This window comes from Bos grunniens, chromosome 15 (assembly GCF_055505025.1).
Source record: "Bos grunniens cultivar Pamir isolate PY7600 chromosome 15, Bosgru_T2T1.0, whole genome shotgun sequence".
In the NCBI taxonomy this organism is placed as follows: Eukaryota; Metazoa; Chordata; class Mammalia; order Artiodactyla; family Bovidae; genus Bos; species Bos grunniens.
The window spans coordinates 35,386,033-35,394,798 of NC_141179.1; the positions used below are offsets into that span (position 1 = coordinate 35,386,033).

General features: G+C 44.9%; 1 long non-coding RNA gene across 1 annotated transcript; it reads right to left on the reverse strand.

The window, feature by feature from the left end:
• Window positions 1-1,870: 1,870 nt before the first annotated feature.
• LOC147357655 (uncharacterized) lies at window positions 1,871-7,638 on the reverse strand. The gene is made up of 4 exons (XR_015142020.1): window positions 7,482-7,638; window positions 7,181-7,224; window positions 4,014-4,086; window positions 1,871-2,156 (listed from the first exon to the last, which is right to left on the reverse strand). It is a non-coding gene; the product is annotated as an uncharacterized LOC147357655 (long non-coding RNA).
• Window positions 7,639-8,766: the final 1,128 nt, after the last annotated feature.

The window sequence follows — 8,766 nt, forward strand, 5'->3', positions numbered from 1 at the left end:
CTACCTTTTGGTTATTATGAAGAAAGCACTCTGAACATTCGTGAACAGGTTTTTATGTGGATTCACATTTACAATTCTCTTAGGCATATACCTAGGAGCAGAGCTGCTGAGTCACATAATAACCCTATGTTTAACTTTTTGAGGAACTGCCAGACTGCTTCCCAAAGTAACTGCACACTTTTACACTCCCACCAGTTGTGTATGAGGATTTCAATTTCTCCATCCCCATGAACCACTGTTATTTCTCTCTCTCTCTCTTTTTTTTTTTATTAAAACCATCCTAGCAGGGATGAAGTATTGCTTCTTTTTGGCTTTAGCTTGCATTTCCCTAATGACAGTTGATATTGAGTAGATATGGTTTAAATCCACTAAGTTTTGGGTGACTTGTTCTACAGCAATAGAAATCTAATAAAGGTGCTTCCTCAAACCCAGATGGCAAAAATGGAAATGGGGAAAAAGTTGACAACAAAAGAAGCCATTTGAGTTGAGTGGCAAAGGAGTCAATAAATGGCATTGTCATGAGGTAGGTCTGGAACCACCCTGGGTGGGAGGACAGACATCTAATGTTAAGAGGTGGGACTAAATCAAGAACTAGGACAGTTATCCTGTTATAACAGGGCAGCATACATGGAATAAATCAGGGGAATATTGGGAGTAAGCTGCTTCTAGTTTTTGCCCTTTTCTGTTGAATCAGTCATAAATATAGCTGTGCTGAAGGCACCTCAGAGTCTGCAACATGTTTGACTTTTAGCCATTAAGTCCCTTGTAGCAGGACATCCAGATGGATGAAGACCTCATCTGCTTAAATAGGTCTCTGGGTCAGCCCTGGGACACGCTTCAATATGCCAAACTCCATTTCTATAACGTGGCCGGTGAGCTTTAGGCGACTTTCTTCTGCCCTTCACCACCTTGATTCATTCATGAACAGGCTAGGTTTTGTTCTAGGTACCCGGGATACAACAGTGGACAAAATACAGGTCTTGTGTCACTTACCTTTTAGCTGGGAGAGACGGCAACAAGCATAAAGGTAGTAAATAGTGAATCATATACTTTATGTGTATTTGTGTTACATATTAAAAAAAAAGAAGAAAAGTAGACTGTGGTATGGGAGATTAGGCCGCTGGAAGAGAGAAACTGATTGCAGTTGAAGGATAATCAGGGCAGACCTTGGCTTGTTGAAAAGGTGAAATTTGAGCAAAGACCTGAAGGAGTCTTTCGAAGGAGGAGTTAGGAAGGCAGATACCTGGTGGCAGAATATTCCAGGCAGTGAGAAAAATTACAAAGGTGGTTCTACGGCAGAAGCATGTCTACCAAGTTTGAGAAAGAACAAGGTGGTCAATATACCTGGGGCAGAGAAAGAGGAAGAGGAGCAGGAGATGAAGGCCAAGTGTGGCTGAAACAAGACTATGTAGAGCTTTGCAGGCATTGCCAGGACTTTGGATTTTAGTTTGAAAGAAATGTGGAGCCTTGAAGAGTTTTGAGCAGAAAAATTATGAAGAACTAACTTGCATTTTCAAAAGGATTCCCCTAGCTGTTGTGCTTAGAACAGGTCGGGTGGGGAGGTAGGGTGTTGGCCGGGGGGGAGGTTAGAAACAAGAGATCTTGCACAAGGCTTCTGCAGTGAGAGATGGTCACAGCTTGGTCCAGAGTGGGAGCAGTGGAGAGAGTGAGAAGTAGTCAGCTTTTTGATACAGTTTTTGAAAGTAGAGCCAATAGGATCTCATGACAGACTGGATGTGGAAATGGAGAGAGACAGAGAAGATTCAAAGGTAGTGTTTTACCTGAGCAACATGATGGATGGAGTTGCTGCAAGCTCAGATGGAAAAGGTTATATGTAGAGCAAGCTTCGTAGAGCAGATCAGGAGATCAGTTTTGGATGAGTTAAGGTTGAGAGCTTTATTGTATATCCAAGTGATGATATCAAGCAGGCTAATATAAGTTCAGAGTTTAGTTGAGAAATCTCAGCTGAAGATGGAAATTGGATAGCCGTCAGCATATACGTGGTATTTAAAGCAGGGCTGTACAAACACTGATGCTTTTGCCGCACAGGATTATTTGTTCTTCTCTCTGGACAGATCCATTTTCTTTGTGCACATGAAATGTTTCCATCTGGTTTCTGAGGGCTGAGTCCTCATCCCACTATGTCTCCATGAAGTCTAAAAGATGATATTGACTTTGCTGACTTAAAATCTCAAGCTCATGGGGTTCATCACTCAACTCTGATCTCTATATCGAAAGCCACTGCAGTATTTGCCAGCTCGTCCTCCCAAGGTGCATCTCTGAAAAGCTGGGTAGCTCTTCTTTCTAGGTCAGACCAGTAGGTGCCACACCAAGTTTTATCTGGCCATCTTTCTCCCTCTTCCTCCAGTTTCAGTTTTTGGTAGATCAGTGTCAGACCAGGAAGCTCTTGGTGTGAACGTCAATACATCATATGGGTAGAGTCTTAGATGGTGTTTTTAAGTCAGAGAACTATAGACTTCTAAGGTCGGCCCTATAGATCATGCTCATAGGGGCAGGAGGTTAGCACAGCTCCTTCCACCACAGCCCCTCAACACAGGGATTTGGAGTGGGTCCTAGAGTAAGGTGCTCCCTATTCTTGTCAGTTGACTATTCTCTGTCCATTTAAGGGATGGAGACATGACAGTTAGGGGTGTGGCATGTGAAAGAGATGGAGTTAGGCAGTCAGGGCATGACAAAGAAGCTAACGTGCAAGCTCTATGCCCTATCATTCTGGTGTATGGATCTGAGGCCTCACACAGGTGACAGGGAAGGTAGTTGAGCTAGAACACCTCTAGGAGTCCAGCCTGGTTCTTCTGCATAATCCCCACACCCTTTCCATCCTCTGGGTTCCCGATTCCCTCTTCCCTTAGGCCTGGTTCTCCTTGCCACCTCCTCCCTCACCCCAGGCAGAGAGGGGGCCGGTTCAGGGCCCTATGACTCAGGCACAGGGTGGGGGAGGATGTTTTGGATGCCGCTCTGCTGACGCTGGTGCCCTCTGTTCTTACATCCTCCTTAATTTACTGCCTGAGGAGGGGGCCAGGGCTCTAGAGAGGGGATTAGATGGTCCACACTGATCTGAGGCAACAGCTGCTGGGCTGGCGGCCGAGGAGCGAGGAGTGAGCAGGAGGCGGGGGAGGCTCATGCCTCCGCTAGGGCCGGAAGGGAACTAAGCGGGCATCTGGATGGGGCCCCTAGGTGAGGCTGGCTCTGGAAGAAGCTGCCATTGGCCTGAGGGGTAGGGCTAGAAGGTCTGCCTGACCAGTAAATCAAATCTAGGTATCACACAGGAAGGCCAAGGGGGGCCATCTGGTCAACCATCTTGCCAGTTTTCTAAAGAAAATTAAGAAGTGCTTTCTTTAGCTTTCTGCAACCCAGGGAGGGGAAGATTGGCTCTGGGGTCTAAAAGGCCATCTTATCAAGCCCTAAGATGCCACATGATTGTGTGAGAAGCTCCCTAACATCGAGAATGCCCCACATCAGTTGGAACAATTCCTTACAGAGAAACCTCTTTTCCCTCGCTTACAGTCCACTCACTTGTTTCTTACAAAGCAGAAGGCAAACAGTTAGCAGCATTCCCATTTGACAAATGGGGAAACCAAGACCCCACAGAAGTTCAGTGCCTTGCTCCAGGTCACACTTGGGGTCCGTGGTGTGGCTGTGATTAGAGCCCAGTGCTCTTAACTAAGTCAGTCTGCATTTTGAATACCTGGGCACATGTGTTGACATTTTGCACTGGGGACTGGCCTCTTTTCTTCCTTCTAATCCATAATTCCAGGTGATAGTCTTGTTTAAAGGAAAATGGCCCAGGCATGGAAGCCATAAACCTAGAATCTTTGAATCAGTTAATGTCCCCTTTGGGTGACTTGGTTTTCCCATCAATATAATGGACAATATCTTAAACATTTGTCTTATTCAGCCAAAGGACAGGAGGGGCTTTGGGGACCATTAAAAAAGTAAAGATTTGAGCTCTGGAGTTAAAATATCTGGGATCAAATACAATCTCTGCCACTTACCATTATTTTTAGTGAATTTTCCCTCTCTTTGAATTCAATTATTTCATCTTCTGTAGTCAAGTGATAACAACACCTACCACAAATGGATATTATGAGGATTAAAAGAAGTCATTCTAAAAGCAAAGCATTAAAAATAAATAAATAAATAAAAGCAAAGCATTATTTTTGGTGCCTAGTAAATGTTAAATTAGAGAAAGAGCAATAGCTCTAGTAGTTGTGGGGTGTTACTTATTGCTTGCTTACAAGTAGCCACTGAAATTGGGCCAAGAGATCCCGGGCTAGTGGCTAGCTTAGGGCAGTGGTTCTCAACCTTGGCTGACCAATCAGGATCACTATTTTGGAGATGGATGTTTACAAGGTTCCTAGATGACCTTGAGGATCACCCAAGGTTGGTAATCACTATCTAGGGGGCCTTCTTTGATGGTTGGATAATTGACATATCAGTTGTTTGTAAGTAAACAGGTGCTTAGTCATTTAATAGTTTAAACACTTTCCCTGATTGGCACTTCTACTCCTAATTAACTCCTAACAAGCCCTTCCTTCCCTGGGTCATGAGCAGGAATTCCCCACTGGGGGTTCCCAATTAATGAGGTTTTCCCAGCTTGGGGGCCTCTGGGAAGCAGGCAGGACTAATTATGCTCTTGTCCCCCAACCCCCTGGCCAAATCCTCTCCCTGTCCTTCATCAATCTTGTCCTGGCCTCCAGCTGGCTTGCATTAGCTCTGGTTTTCCAGCCCCTATGGCTGCGGCTGTAGCTGAGAGATTGAGCCAGTCCAGGCTGGATGGATCTGTCACCCGATCCTGGGTCTGTGCTGCAGCCAGTCCTGGAATCTGGGGCAATGTGATCCTGCCCTGCGGGAGCCCCTAGCCAAACCAGGGACGCCATGGCGGAGCTCAGGAAATCCCAGCTATCCAGGGACCTTTGCCTAGGCCCCCAAGGATCATATCCACTTATTCTCAGAGAACCTCTTGTCTAAGTGCCTTACCTTAAAGAACAGGAACTGGGGGCCCAGAGATGTGAGTCACCTGCCCAAGGTCACACAACCTGTCCATGGAAGAGCTTACCTAGAGCTCTGATCTCTTTGGTTACAGTCCAGGCTCTTTCCCTGGCTCCTCCTGAAGCAGTGTTTCTGCAGACCATTGTCTGGGTGATGGGGTCTGATATGGGTGCTCCCATCCAACCCCAGACACCAGGCAGAGGAGATCAGGGGAGGGAAGTTTTGAACCAAAGCACATGATCCTTTTAATTCAGATTAAAGAAGTCCAATTTCAGGTCATTGGAATTTGGAAATTTAGGGAATAGCGGGAATAAAAATACGAAAATAATTGAAATAAGAGCAATACATTTTAAAAATGTATTTTATAGACATAACACTTTTCAGCATAATTGAGGAACACAGATGGATGGATCTGACACATAGGAACACTCATCTCTGGAATCTGAGTTTGCTGATTATCATGTTCACCCAAAGGTTATTACATCCCAAAGTATGGACACCTAGACCATGAAACAGAAAATTTTATAGAGGACAGTTTGAACTTTTTCTTTAGTAGTTGAGAAAAAAGACAACTAGTTTCCTAAAGACTGATCTTTCCCACATAATTTCATTTTTTTAATACCCAGATTTTACATATCTCACTCACACCTGCTTCCCTTGTTCCTCCTAAATGATTTGAACCAAATATCTAAGACAAGAAGTGGTTTTGTTGAGGTTCTGAGGGTAAGGACAGCAGAGACCATAGAGTTATCTGGTCTCGGCCTTCAAAGCCCCAGGATGTCAGGCAGCTCCTGTCTAGAGAAGGTGAAATAGCCTCCTTCCCTCAGAGATGATCTGGGGCTTCAAGGTGGCTGAGGGTGTGGAAAACATGCTGGCTCTTTGGCAAGAGCTGCCATATGTTGAGAAAGGGTTTACTACGTCCCAAGGGCTTTGCACATCACTGTTTTTATAAAGTAAGTATTTTTATACCTATCATATATTTGAGGAAACTGAGGCTTAAAGCAGTCAGGTAGCATACTTAATGTCACTAATTTACTAAGTAGATTTGAACCCAAATATTTAGAGGTCAAAAGTTATATGTTTCTCTCCAATGCCTTTTGGGTAGAAGTGTGAAGTACTCCATACTTCAGTTTGGGTTCACATTTCTTGTTCCTTTTGACTTTATTTCCCTGTTGCTTTCCCTCAGAGTTTGTAACATTGTTCAGGAGGGCTGCAGTCAGGGTGTGTAGCCAGTGTTATCTGCTCCGCCAGCGCCTGGCCTGCCTCTGATTTCAGTCACAGTCAAAGAGGACAGACCTATGTGAAACTATGTGAGCTCAGACTCATTCTCAATGTCCTCCCTCAAGCACAGCCGGAGTCTTTCTGATTCTGATTCAGGGTTATCTCCTATACCACACAAACTTGCTCACAGCCTGCAAATGCTACCTGGAAGCGTAAGGGAGTTAACTTCCCAGGAACAACTTCCCAATCAGTGAGGGGCAGAGGGGAGACAGAGACTCCAGCTATCATCCATCAGGTGGACCCTTTTGTGAGGCATCTGCCACCTTCTCAGAGGTTCCAGTGGACTCGAGCCTTCTATGCCTACAGACCTCAAGGAAACACACCCTCATCTTGGCTTTTCCTATTTCCCTGGTTCGCTCTTCCTCCTCCACACTTCTTCCTGGGGTCACTTTCTGAGTAGACCACTTCCATCAAATCCTTGCCTTGCTTGTTCTGCTTTCAGAGTGATCCAAACTAACCTGGTGTGGTGCCCAGAAGGCTGTGTGAATTGGTTTGTGTGCAGGGATGGGGTAGGGGATATGGTGGCAAAGGAAGAAAGAACTTTGAACAGAAAATAAACTTGAATACAGGGATCTCCTTTCATGGAGATTCTCCATATATAAAATTCCAGGAGCTCTTGAAATTTCTGTTCAAATGGGAGGCATCACCTGGCAGAGACACATGATCTCAATTTGGGGCAATGGGTGGAGTCATCACTGAGCAGGATGTTTCAGGATGGGGCTGTCTCTGTCTCTAGTTAGGGAGGTCCCTCAGTCCTTGGTGGTGGATCTCCCCAAGCTCTCACCAGTGGAGCTGTCTCAGGTAGATCACTACCTGGCCACAGTTTCAGTGAGCCAGTTTCACTGGTCCCAGAGGCTCCCATCTTGCATGAAGTGGGGGACTGTTTTACCTGGTAATGTCTTTGGAGCTGATATCCAGCCACATCCTAAGCCTCTGTATAAAAACAAAGGGGAGAATTTAACCAGCTGTAAAAATCAATTTAAATGCTTACAGAGAAACAGTAAGGCCTGACACTGCCGTCTCATTTTCATGAGGTGAGTCACTGAAACGGTTGACCTCATGGCTAATCTATGAGCAAAGGCGCGCTGGCAGTTACTGCTGGCGCGGGAATGGCCTCCGACCTGTTTCCTGGAACCCTGGCGCCAGTCAGAGCTCAGAGTGGCCTTTAGCCATTTTGGAAGTCAGATTACCTTTCCAAGGAGAACGTTCCCAGCTCAGAGGTGCAGGTCTAGCTGTGACTTCTCGATTTGTCAGTTTCACTGACTAGGGCCCTTTTTGAAGTTACTGATTGGTCAGATCCACCACCCACTCCTCACAATATGCAGCTTTCATTGGTCGAATCCACCATGTGCTCACCAAAGATCGCCTTTTCTGGTTGGTAAGTCCCACCAGCCAGTCAGTGGGAAGAATCCTGCTCTCACACACCTTTGAAATGATTTCTACTTAAAGGCTCGTAATTCCTGCTATGATCTTCTGCATTTATGCAACTCTAATAAACCTACTTTAAAATGCCTGCTCCCCGTCCTGTAGAGTGAGGAAGTAAGGATTGGAGATACATGAGCTCTGGATTTGAATTCCAGATTAGACTCGTCTTAGCTTTATGATTTTAGCTAAACCAACTATTTGCCTTTTGTATGCCTTAAATTTAATAGCTGAGAGCATTACAGTTAGATGGGTTCAAATATAATTTGCTGGCTGTGTGATTTCAGACGGGTTACTTAAGTTTTTTGAGCCTCACTTTCCATAGATAGAAGATAGGGGTAATAGTAATACATACTTGGAGAACGGAATGGTAACCCACTCCAGTATTCTTGTCTAGAGAATTTCATGGACAGAGGAGCCTGGCGGGCTACAGTCCATGGGGTCCCAAAGAGTCAGACTAACACACACACACACATACACATACACAGTACATAGTATCTACGACTGTGTGTGTGTGTGTGTATGCGACTAACACACACACAGTACATAGTATCTACATGTTATGAGGATTAAAGGAGATAATGAATATAAAATATTTGGCACATAATACATTCTTAACAAGTATTAGCTATTTATATTGTGCATTTAGAGAGAAGGAAACTTGTAGAATAATAAAGACCCAGTCCTAAGTGGTTAAGGATACTGTCCAAAGATCAGCCACCGGGCAGACCTGGATGGTGGTCAGTGATCTCATGGATGCAGTTCTTATTTTCCTGGATGTGGACAACCTCAGTGGCTGGTCCTACCTGGACCTGTTGTTTGTGAGTGGCAGGCAGAGTCTTCATGTGTAGACCAGAGGCTCAAGATAGGGAGGAGGAGGTATTAAGACACTGCATTAAGTTCAGTGCTCTGAGAGAACGATGTGATTCAGGAGTGGCAAGAATATTGGCTGTGGCTATTAAATACTCTAAAGCGTTTTAAAATGAACATTAAAGCATTAGCAAAGGAAGAATCCTATGCATACTTGCATAGGATTCAAATACAGGAGGAAGA